Source organism: Aulonocara sp. 'chitande type north' Nkhata Bay, linkage group LG20 (genome assembly GCF_057382095.1).
Source record: "Aulonocara sp. 'chitande type north' Nkhata Bay isolate Kocher_YH1m ecotype deep benthic linkage group LG20, A_spYH_male_GT1.1, whole genome shotgun sequence".
Taxonomy (NCBI): Eukaryota; Metazoa; Chordata; class Actinopteri; order Cichliformes; family Cichlidae; genus Aulonocara; species Aulonocara sp. 'chitande type north' Nkhata Bay.
In genome coordinates, this window is record NC_141363.1 from 4,254,537 (window position 1) to 4,264,991 (window position 10,455).

Below are 10,455 nucleotides of genomic sequence, written 5' to 3' on the forward strand. Positions count from 1 at the left end.
AGACCAAGGCCGGAAAACAGTACAGTACTAGATGCCTGTGACGTTCTGACCCCTGGGAAGTATGCATTAAAACGAGGCATGATTCTGTCATGTAAGTAACTGCGTGCGATCAGGAACATTTCGAGAAATCTCCAAAAATCATTGTATGTGATTTCACTGTGCCATCTACAAATACAGGTTAAAGCTCTATCGGGGGAAAAATAATCCAGAGCATGGTGCTGTCGTCTTTTCTTTGTGAAAAAGAAGATTGTTCTGTAATTTGGAAAATAAAATTTTTTAATTCTTTTTGGAAAATCCACTTGACAGCAAAGGTGAGGGAACATCCAGGTTGTTATCAGTACTAAGATCAAAAGCCTGCATGTCTGACAGTACAGAGGTGTTTTGGTGCCTATGGTATTTGCAGCATGCAGATCTGGAAAGGCACCATTGTCGCTGAATAAGATGCAGGTTCTGGAGCAACATCTGTTCCCATCCTGTTCTTTTTAAAGATGGCCTCGCATATTTCAGAAAGAGAATGCTAAACCACCTACTGCAGCTAATACAACAGCCAAGGCTGTTGTCCACAAACTGAAAACATCGTGCAAACATAGAGCATCGTGGAAAAAAAATACAACAAAATAACTGGTAGTTTATCTGACTGATAAATTCATGAGTCAACCTTGATTAAAAGGAGCTTCTCAGCAAAATCATCTTTACATGTTTTTCCTCTGCCCTTTATTACTCTTCAATAGTTTGTTCTGGCATGATTTGCCAGTTCTGAAGATTCTCATTGCAGACATGTGTGCTTTGATTTTGAATGTAATTCTGTTCCTGAAATCCCAAACAAACACATTTGAAAAAGCTCAGCTTCGAAGCCTCTTTCCAGAAATCATGACCCACTTACTCAAAAAATGCACAAACCTCGCTGTGAGCACCTTTATGTAGGAAGTATTTTCCCCAGTGTTGGGACTAATGCGTTATTAAGTAACGCGTTACAGTAACTACGTTATTAGATAGGGTCGTTACTCGTTACTTCGTGTGGTGGCTATCGCAGAGCTTCCACAGATTCAGTAACATTAGCAAGTGGTGGAGGCCAGCAGGTGGATGAGGGAAAGATAAGATAAGATAACCTTTATTAGTCCCACACGTGGGAAATTTGTTTTGTCACAGCAGGAAGTGGACAGTGCAAAAGTTATGAGGCAAAAATTAGAATACAATAAGAATAAATACAGTACACAACTGTACAGAATAGAATAAAATAAAATAAATATACAATAAGATAAAAATAGAATACAAATACAAATACTATATACAACTGAGGGGAGGCAGGAGGAGAGACCCGAGGCGGCCGCCGGTCCGAGTGTGAACTGGACTTCAGGTAAGAAGTTATGACCTGCAGTCTATCTGGGTCAGATATAAACCAAGTTTAGGTGCAGTTTATTTTCGTTATTCTGACTTTTTCCGTACTGCTACTAGCTAGCATGACGGAGTTTCTATACAGCTGGGTGGGTGCTATGATGATGTTGAACTTTATTTTGTTCACAAGGTTAATTATTAGAGTTGCCAACAGTCCCGTAAAAAACAGAATCGTCTCGTATTTAGAGAAAATATTACGTTTCGTGTTGAGGTGAAAAGGAACAGTTTGTCCCGTAATTCACCTTCAATGAAAAAGACACAAAGCTGGATTTATTCTGTCTTTGCTGCACAGCTGCCTCTTCTTCTCTCATTCTCTCCCCCTCCCTCTCCTGTTTCTACTTCAATCATGAAAACTGATCAATGATCAGCTGATCGGCTTTTCTCTCGTTTATTTATCGCCCACTTTGCACCAGAAAGAAACCGCCGGATGTCGCGCTAAACAACAGCAGCACGTTTAAGCTTGATCAGCTGTTGTTAGAATTTATTTAATATTACTTTCTAGTATCAGCTGATGTTTGCTGGAGCCACAGCTGTAAAGCTGCTGGTCATGATATCGGTTTGGTTATCTGGTGAGAGGGAAACATGAAGATGAAACCAGGAGATGTCCTTACTGAATCATCAGAGCTGAACAGGTGATGGAGAAACAGGTTTACCTTTTAGGTGACATAAATGAGTTGAAGGGAAGTTATGAACAGTTTCTGAGAGACAAATAACACCAGGATCCTTTTCTAAGTAGCTGACAGCTGGTAACTGTGCAGGGGCGGGTCTAGCAAAGTTTTGCCAGGGGTGCAGGTAGGGCATTAACAGGGAGAGGGGGACACAAGGAAATACTTTTCTTTCTTATTCTCATTTAAAATGTCTAGCTTTTAAAAAATAATTATCTGAATCTTACAACAAACGATTGATAGATTGATGCATATATACCATCAAAACAGTGTACATCACAGTCACAACAGTGTTTGTTTTCATTCAAAGGCTTTATGATTTTTGCTATAATGGTGGGCCGGTCTCTAGTCACAATGCCCGGGCCGATTTTTTGTCCCAGTCCAGCCCTGTATGCAACTCATCTGCAGTCTGGTGTTACCTACATCTTCCTATTCAGAAGGCAGAATTTCAGAGTTCTGAGTACAATCGAAAGCACCACGACTGCAGTTTTTGTGTTGGATGTAAAAAGCGCACATGATGCTGTGACGTAGGCTAGAATCATGGCGGCGGTCAACGACGGTCCAGGCGTGGGATTTCTCTCGTGGAAATGTGCACATTATTATTATTTTTTCTATTGGTAGGTGGCACAGTGCACTTGTGGCAAGTAAGCAAGCTAGAAGACTGGCAAAGTTATGGAAGCAACACATTAACAAGAGAATTCTGAGTAAAACCAAAGTTACTTTCCCTAGTAACTAGTTACTTTGAAAGTAACGAGTAACTTGAAGTAACTGAGTTACTTTTGATAGAAGTAACCAGTAATGTAACTAAGTTACTAATTTAAAGTAACTTACCCAACACTGATTTTCCCTCTACTGAACTACACCCACCAATGTATCACTGCACTGCAGAAGAAACTGCAGAAAAATGTAAGAAGAGGCTCGTACTACTGACATTGGGACAGTTTCTAGGACCCGGAGGAAAATAGATATATTTGATTACATTTGAGTGGCATCTATGAACCCCACAGACTCTATGTCTCTAGGCAGCTCGCCATGTCTACTCTTTGAGCCCTTATAACATTGAAAGCACATAACCTACTCCTTAAATAAAATTTTTATATATTTAGTTGGTGATTAGGTTGCCATTTTAAATCTGCACCTTAGTGCGTTATTACATGTTTGAGGAGGGCAGGTGGCCACCAAGCTTTACAATGCTTCCCTGACGTAGCCCATCATAGTCTTCTTCACTGTCCACACTCTGTTTATATATTTGATTAGGTCTGTTTCTGTGTGCTGACTGAGCGGGAAAAACCTTGTCATTTTTTACTCAAGCGAATCCACCCACATGCTGCTTTTTGAGATGCTTTATTTCGGGTTTTCCTCAATTCACAGATCTGCTGCAGCGATTCCTAGCTTTGGCAAAGCTGTGAGAGCCTGTGCATTGCCAATAAGCTGCTACACCAGTGTAGCCTCCTACTCAGAATGCCACCAGAAATCATTTAATAAATGAAAGTCACAGCAACAAGAGACATTTTATTGTCAGATTTAAATTTTTTTATAGCAACAGATTTAAAAATAATAATAATTTTTTTTAAAAAGCACACACGGTAACCGACGCTTGTGATGGACCCTCAGTTTTGTGGCACCCTGAATTTCATCCCTGTTATTTAAGTATCCCCTTGTCTTTAGTGCGTCCTCATGTTATTCGTGTCCCGTACATAAATGACATCAAGCACTCGTCTCTCAAAAAAAGCAGAGAGGCTTTCTGTTGCTTCAGCGTCACCTGGATTTCGTGCTTTAGCAAGACACATTTCTGTGTTGGTGCAAGGCTGGATCCCACCTGTCTGAGACATCAAACCATAGCAGAATAAAAAGGCAGAAGCTTTGCTGGAAGCTGGAGTTGCCTTAAAAAGATGTGCTTTGGCAGGTGTAACAAACAGATCTAAAGCAGAGCATTGTAGATGGACACCACTCATTATTTGCTTTAATGATATTCAGTGCCAAATAATTTCTCTAAGCACAAGCTAAATCCTCTGAAGAAGCTTTCAGCAGGTTTCCAAGTAAAAGCAGACAGTGTTTAGACTACACACGCTCACACAGACAGACTATAATACACTAGTGTGAACCCCATTAATTCTCTAAACATACACCAAACATGACCAAACTCTTTCTCACTGCACCTTAAGTAAAATTCTAGGAAACACAGGTACGACTCTGCGTGGCTAAACATTGTGCGAAACCGCTGTCTGACCGAAGCTTTGGAGCTCTGTGACTCTGGTGAGATGGAGCTGAAAGTGATTAATGTTCTGTTCGACTCCACTTCCTGCTGTGATAGGGATAGTGTTGCCAGGCAACTGCCGGCGGCCTTTCGTTGACTGTTTTGGCTCTGTGTTAAATCTGAGGTGGCCTTGCCTTCTCTTGTTCTTGCACGTACCTGCTCAGATGGGATTTCTCGTACAGATCGATGTTTTGATAAATGCAAAAAAAGAACGAAAAAAGAGCTCCAGGTAAATCAGTGTTCCTCCACGAGCTCAGAGACTGTTCGACAAACGAAGGTACAAAGTGTTCTCTCCTTTATAATAATTCATCAGCATGTATTAAAATATTTAAGGGATGAAAGTGTGGCGGAGCATCTGTCTTTGTCTGCAGGGCAGTCAAAGCAAGCAGAAACCTCTTAACTCCATTAATCATTAAGTAGTGGCATAACTATTAAGTGACTCTTGCGGCAGCCAGGAAGTCATTTTTTCCACCTCAGACGCTGAAATGAAGTCACTAGAACAGAAACAACTAGAACCTGTTTCTGCACCTGATAGCGTGTGTGTGGGGGGGGATCTTCTTTTTTTTTTAGATTGCACCAATGCAAACGTGTAAATGTTTACATAAAGCTGTGTCTCTATGTGCTCCACCTGGCTCCTCTGCTGACATGGTAAACACATGCTCTTGTCACCAAGCTGTCTGGTTTACACAACAGAGAACTACATGTCATCCGCAGTCATCACAGCTACCTCTACACAATGGCACAGAATATGACTTATTATTATTTTTTCCCCATACTTGTGGTTGTCCTCATTAACGCTTTGCATTTGTTATGAAAGTCTGAATTTGCAGCAAAAGATGTTTTCTAGAAAACAAGTGAACCGTAGAACTAAAAATAGCAAATTTATTCTAAAAACATGGCACACCATGGTTTATTTACACATCCAGTATAATTATAGATCATTTCATATAGGTTTCATTCAGTGGTTATTTTTGGTGTCTGTCAGCTCCTTTTAGCTGCTAAATGGCCCGGTATTTTTACTAACCAATCACTAACTATCGCTTTTTTGTTGAAAAAAGCAGCCTGCTATAGGCTGAGTAAACCTAGATACTAGTAGATTCAGCTAGATGATGTTTGATCTGTTCCAATGGATGACTTTGCAAAGCGTAAATATGACAGAAAAGGAGGGCAATACTTTTGGACTTTTAGCCATATTTTGCAATAAGATGTGTTGCATTGTACGCCACTAGGAGCCTTGAGAGTGACTGCGTAAACCCCTGCTTTCATCCAAGGAAGAATTCACAATCGTTGTGGGTTTAACAGCCTTCTGACTGACAGCAGCGTTGCCTATGGCCTTTGTAAGATAATGAAACCCAGGGGCCAAGCTAACGTGTTTTTTTTTTATATAGGACAGAAACATTTCTGTGTAATAACAGCAGACTGACCAAAGACATTTCTTTCCATCTTAGGAAAAAAAGCCTGTCAACAGATATTAAAAAAACACATATTGTCGCACTCACGATGTCCCAGGCTCAGGTTTATGAAGTGTAAACATTTTCAGAGCTCTTGAAATCAAATTGTGGTCCATGAAGTCAAATGAGTTTGACACACCTGAACTAAACACACTATAAATGCCAATAAAACTGGCATTTCACCACGTCAAATTGATTTTACATCACCATTTAATATCATCTCATGATAAGTAATAGTGGATATTAAATACACGTTTGCTTCACATTGCAAAGATGCTTCCCAGTGAACTAATGGTTCATTAATTTCTCACTTCAAGGGCTAAAGTGTCATTTTTTAAACATCTGGTCTAGCTTCTGGAGGTAAACCTCAGGGCAGCTTGCACCACAGACATCAACTGGTCATTATCAGTGTTTTTGATACAGGTAAATGGATGTAAGTGAGGTGTTAAGCTGTTTTGGCTTCTAGTTGTCCTTGCAGTAACACTTCCTTCGAGACAAGCAGATGTAGAAAAGGTCTCGTGAGAGAGGAAGAGAAATAAAATGTAGCACTGATCTTTGTTTAGCCCGAGTCTGGCCTGCTCTCGGTTTCCATAGCAACACTTTCAGTTTTGTGTTTGAGTAGACGAGTAGGGATGAGACGAGGTCACTCGACAATCACGTCTTAGAGAAAAAGCCCACATGGACGGCACATGCTTCAGTAAAAGCCAAGCTGTTTGTAATACTGGCACATCTTATTTTCCCATCACTTAGCAACAGGCCGTCCTTTAGCCATGTGCAGATGGATAGCAGAAAGCAGTTACTCTAAATCACGGAGAAAGGGCTTCAGGTGTCAGCCTACATGAGGCACTGTGAGCACTAACAATGGATACAATCGGGAGGCATTGTTTTCACTAACCAGTTAATGTCGTCACAACTGCAGTTACATGCTTTGTTATTAGAACTGTGCATAATAACATCTGTCAGGCAAAACTGACGTGACTGATGGCAGATCTATTCAGTGCAAAAGGCAACCTCTGGGGCGAAAAAACCAAGCAGTACAACGTAAGCGCCAAAACCTGCAGTTCCTCATATAGCCACTTGAGGCTGGCTCCAAAAGTGAGTCAATTCCCATAGATTCCCATGTTAAAATGACCAACTTTACAGCAGTAAATTTTCATATAACACAACCATTTAAACTCTTTAAATGTTTAAAGTTGTCATTATTAGGGATTCGTTGACAGGTGGATGCTGTCACAGGCTGCTGTAGCCTTGACCTATTCACTGGACTTAACCTTAGCGAATTCGACTCACTGAAGTTAACTGAAAAGCCCTCGACTATGTTTATGGTGTAGCGCCTTTTGGAGCATTTTCGCTGAAATTATATAACAAACAATATCGCCTGCTCTCACTTCAAGGAGCCTGTGCTCCAGTTTTGCCATTTGAAATTCTAGTACTTTATTTGTATGTTACTTAGTTCCAGCGTGTCTATATAATGCACCTATAAAGTGTATGGATGTACTATGCTAACCAAGATTGCTAGCTTTATAGTGGGTGATGTGACAGTGGTGTAGTCCATCTTTTATATACAGTCAGTTAGAGAAGTGACAAATAATTTTTGTGTGAATCTGAAACAAGCTCTTTCATCTCCTATCACTTTAAGCCAGCTTTCTTTCTTTGCACCATATGATCTTTTACATACAGATTATGATTTAAAGTTGCATCAGTAAAACAAAGGATATAATTATTTGTCGATACTGATATATTCCGAATAAAGAGAGCATGAGTAAGAGACAGCGCATTTCCCAGGTTGTATCTTTAATACCTGTTAATCCACTCCTCAGGGCAAAAGCAAGGAGGTGATGCATGTCAGCTGTTCCCAAATGAGTCGCATGATTCTCAGTTAATTAACTATGTGGGAAAACAATGATAATCCTCTGTCTTTGTAATAAGTGCTGTTCCCCTGCACTCAGTCAAAATTATGTCATCCCCTGAAGATGCCAAGAAAGACCAATGGCCCGTTCAAAAAAAAAAACCAAATTCAAATAAAACCTTTGATTTTTAGAAATCACAGTAGAAGTTTCAGATTATCTGCATGTCTCATTCATTATATTCATTACATTCATTATGACTGAGCATCTCTTGTGACTCCCTGCTCTGGTGCCATTATTGGTGTAAGAGAGAATCAGCATGTGAAGCAGCAGCAAAGAGAGTCATTACTCGGCTAAGAAAATATCTGGTCCTGCACAAGACTAGAACTGAGTAAAACCCAGAGTTCTGCATGTTATCTGCGCTAAGAGCCCATTATACCAGGGTGGACAGGTTAAAACACTGACCCGGAGGGTTTGTTTTATGAACACTTTGCTTATTTCTGTCACTTTTCAATTCTCAGTGTCTGTGTCTGTGGCCACTAGTGGCAAACCAGCTCTCAAGTCAAACTGCAATGACTGTGCCCCAGGGGAGACAGAAAACCTCATCTGCATTATGGAGTGCAGTGCTGTAATAAGGGCGAGAGTAATGTATGCAGACCCGAATGACTCTTTATCCTTGGAAATGATGGCTTCAAGTTAACATTCACACTTTTCTCTAATTCAAATGGAGAAGCACTTAACACAGCCATGCACTTCCAATGCAATAGAATAGAAAAATGGATGCTTCTTTTCGAAATCAGAGCTTTTCACAGGAAATGAAAATGAATTAAATCTTTTTTTTTTCTTCCCCTAAAAGCGTCAGAGGACTAAATATGGAAACATTCCACTGTATTAGGCTCATTGCTATATGATGCAGGAAGGGAGTGTAACTGAGAAGTTGAGTGGATATACCTCCGGAGTCATAACAAAGGGAAGATTAAGTATCATAAATAAATCTGCTGCACCTTCACTTAAAATGAAAAGTCCACCAAACCATAAATCAAATGTGTGGCTCACAAGTAAGATGCAGAGAGACACAAGGTGAAAGAGCAGCTCCTTGATGGGAGGAGAAGGAAGAGAGAGAGCAAGAAATAGTTGCACTGAATGTCCCTTGGCCTTGAAGACAAGTGTCCCATTGCACCGTAAGATCAGGGTGTTTACGTGTGCCTTTACTTATTCATCACTAGGCTGTGAATAATGGAAGACACACGAGGAGGATCCTTGTCAGCAGGCTTGAACGCGCACAGAGCTAAGAAAAAGCAGCTCTCTATTTTTACTGGCAATTTCAACAAGTCACTTGTATGTCTGTAACTTACTGTACATCTATTCAATTAATGATCATGTCAGATGGTCTCAGATGGTGCTAAAATTGGCCATCATGCACAAAGCACCCTTCTCAAATCACATCATTAGCTGTTTATTATTATCAGGCCCTGGAACGAGGGCTCCCCTGAGCATTGCTTCTTCTCATTGCCCGTGAACTCTGGCCTTCACAGTGCCAGCCTAAACAAAACTCGACTGCCCTGATTGCATAAACTGATTCATGCATGACTGCACTGCAGTGACTCCAGCATGAGTAAGAGGATTTCATAAACAGGTTTTAGACTCCCCCCCAATGTCTAATCAATCCTCTGTCTTTGCTTTGTCCCGCCAGCATGTGGTTTGCTCCATCCCACAATCCACTAGTGGCAGCAGTCGGCACAAAATGCCAATACAGCTGCAGCTCAGGCAAACAGGCCCAGCCCCATGTTAAGCTGCGACTGTCCATTGCAGTCATTATATAATGCTGCTGATGCCCATGGCAGAGCATGATTAGGGAGCGAATGACTCAGTTACTTTGGTGCTGCAGGATGTATCTATTATTCAGATGTGAGTTCGTCCTCAGTTGCTCTCCCTTGAGCCCGTCTTCCAGCCACGGCTGGACAGTCGCTCAGGAGTTACTGTGAAGAAGCAGCAGAGGTGAAGAGCTCACTGCAGCACGCCTCCAGCAGTGAGCAGTTCAGTTTGAAGAAACACGGATTATTTCTGCAAACAGGAAAATTCACAGTTTAATTCTGCCAAATTTACTGGGAAAGCCATGAACGTGTGACAGTGGAGCTACAGGAAAGCGATATGTCAGAATGTTTTCTGTATTAGTTGCCTCTCGATTTAGAAAGTCTCAGGATGTCGCAGAGTCATGTTTCTGCCCACCTGACTAATGTACGCCCACTATTTACTCTCCATTAAGCTCTCTCTCATTAAGTGTCCACTATTTCACTCTGCCTGTGTGCCATTTGCAAGTAGCACACAGTGCACACTTGAACCTTCTGCTGTGACGGAAAAACACTGAAGGCTGCAGTGAGAGTTAACCAAAGCAGCCTTTAGACTTTTGTCCCATTTATATTATCAATAAGGGCATTTTTTAAATTTAAATTCTTAATGTAGGATCTTTAATTGCAGTTTTAGTCTGTGGCGTTCTTTGGGTCAATTAAATACACTATTTCTTTAATGAATTTCCTTTTTCCGTTCTTCAACTGTTAAATCTGCTTGATGCTTTATTTACAAAGCTACTGCAGCACTGGTCCCATCACACCAGTTGGCTAATATCAGTTATCGATGGCTTAGTCGTATCAAAGCACAATCCAGAACCGAAGTAAAAAGCCTGGTGCTACAGAAAACGTGAGAGGGACGGCGTTACAGTAAATTAGATTTTTTTTCCCGAGTTTTTGCCACTCTGTAATGATCTGTAATGATCTCTTTCTTCGGGAACAGCCTTGTGTTGAGCTTCAAGGGATTTAAAAGGCTCTACTTTGCTCCGTGTT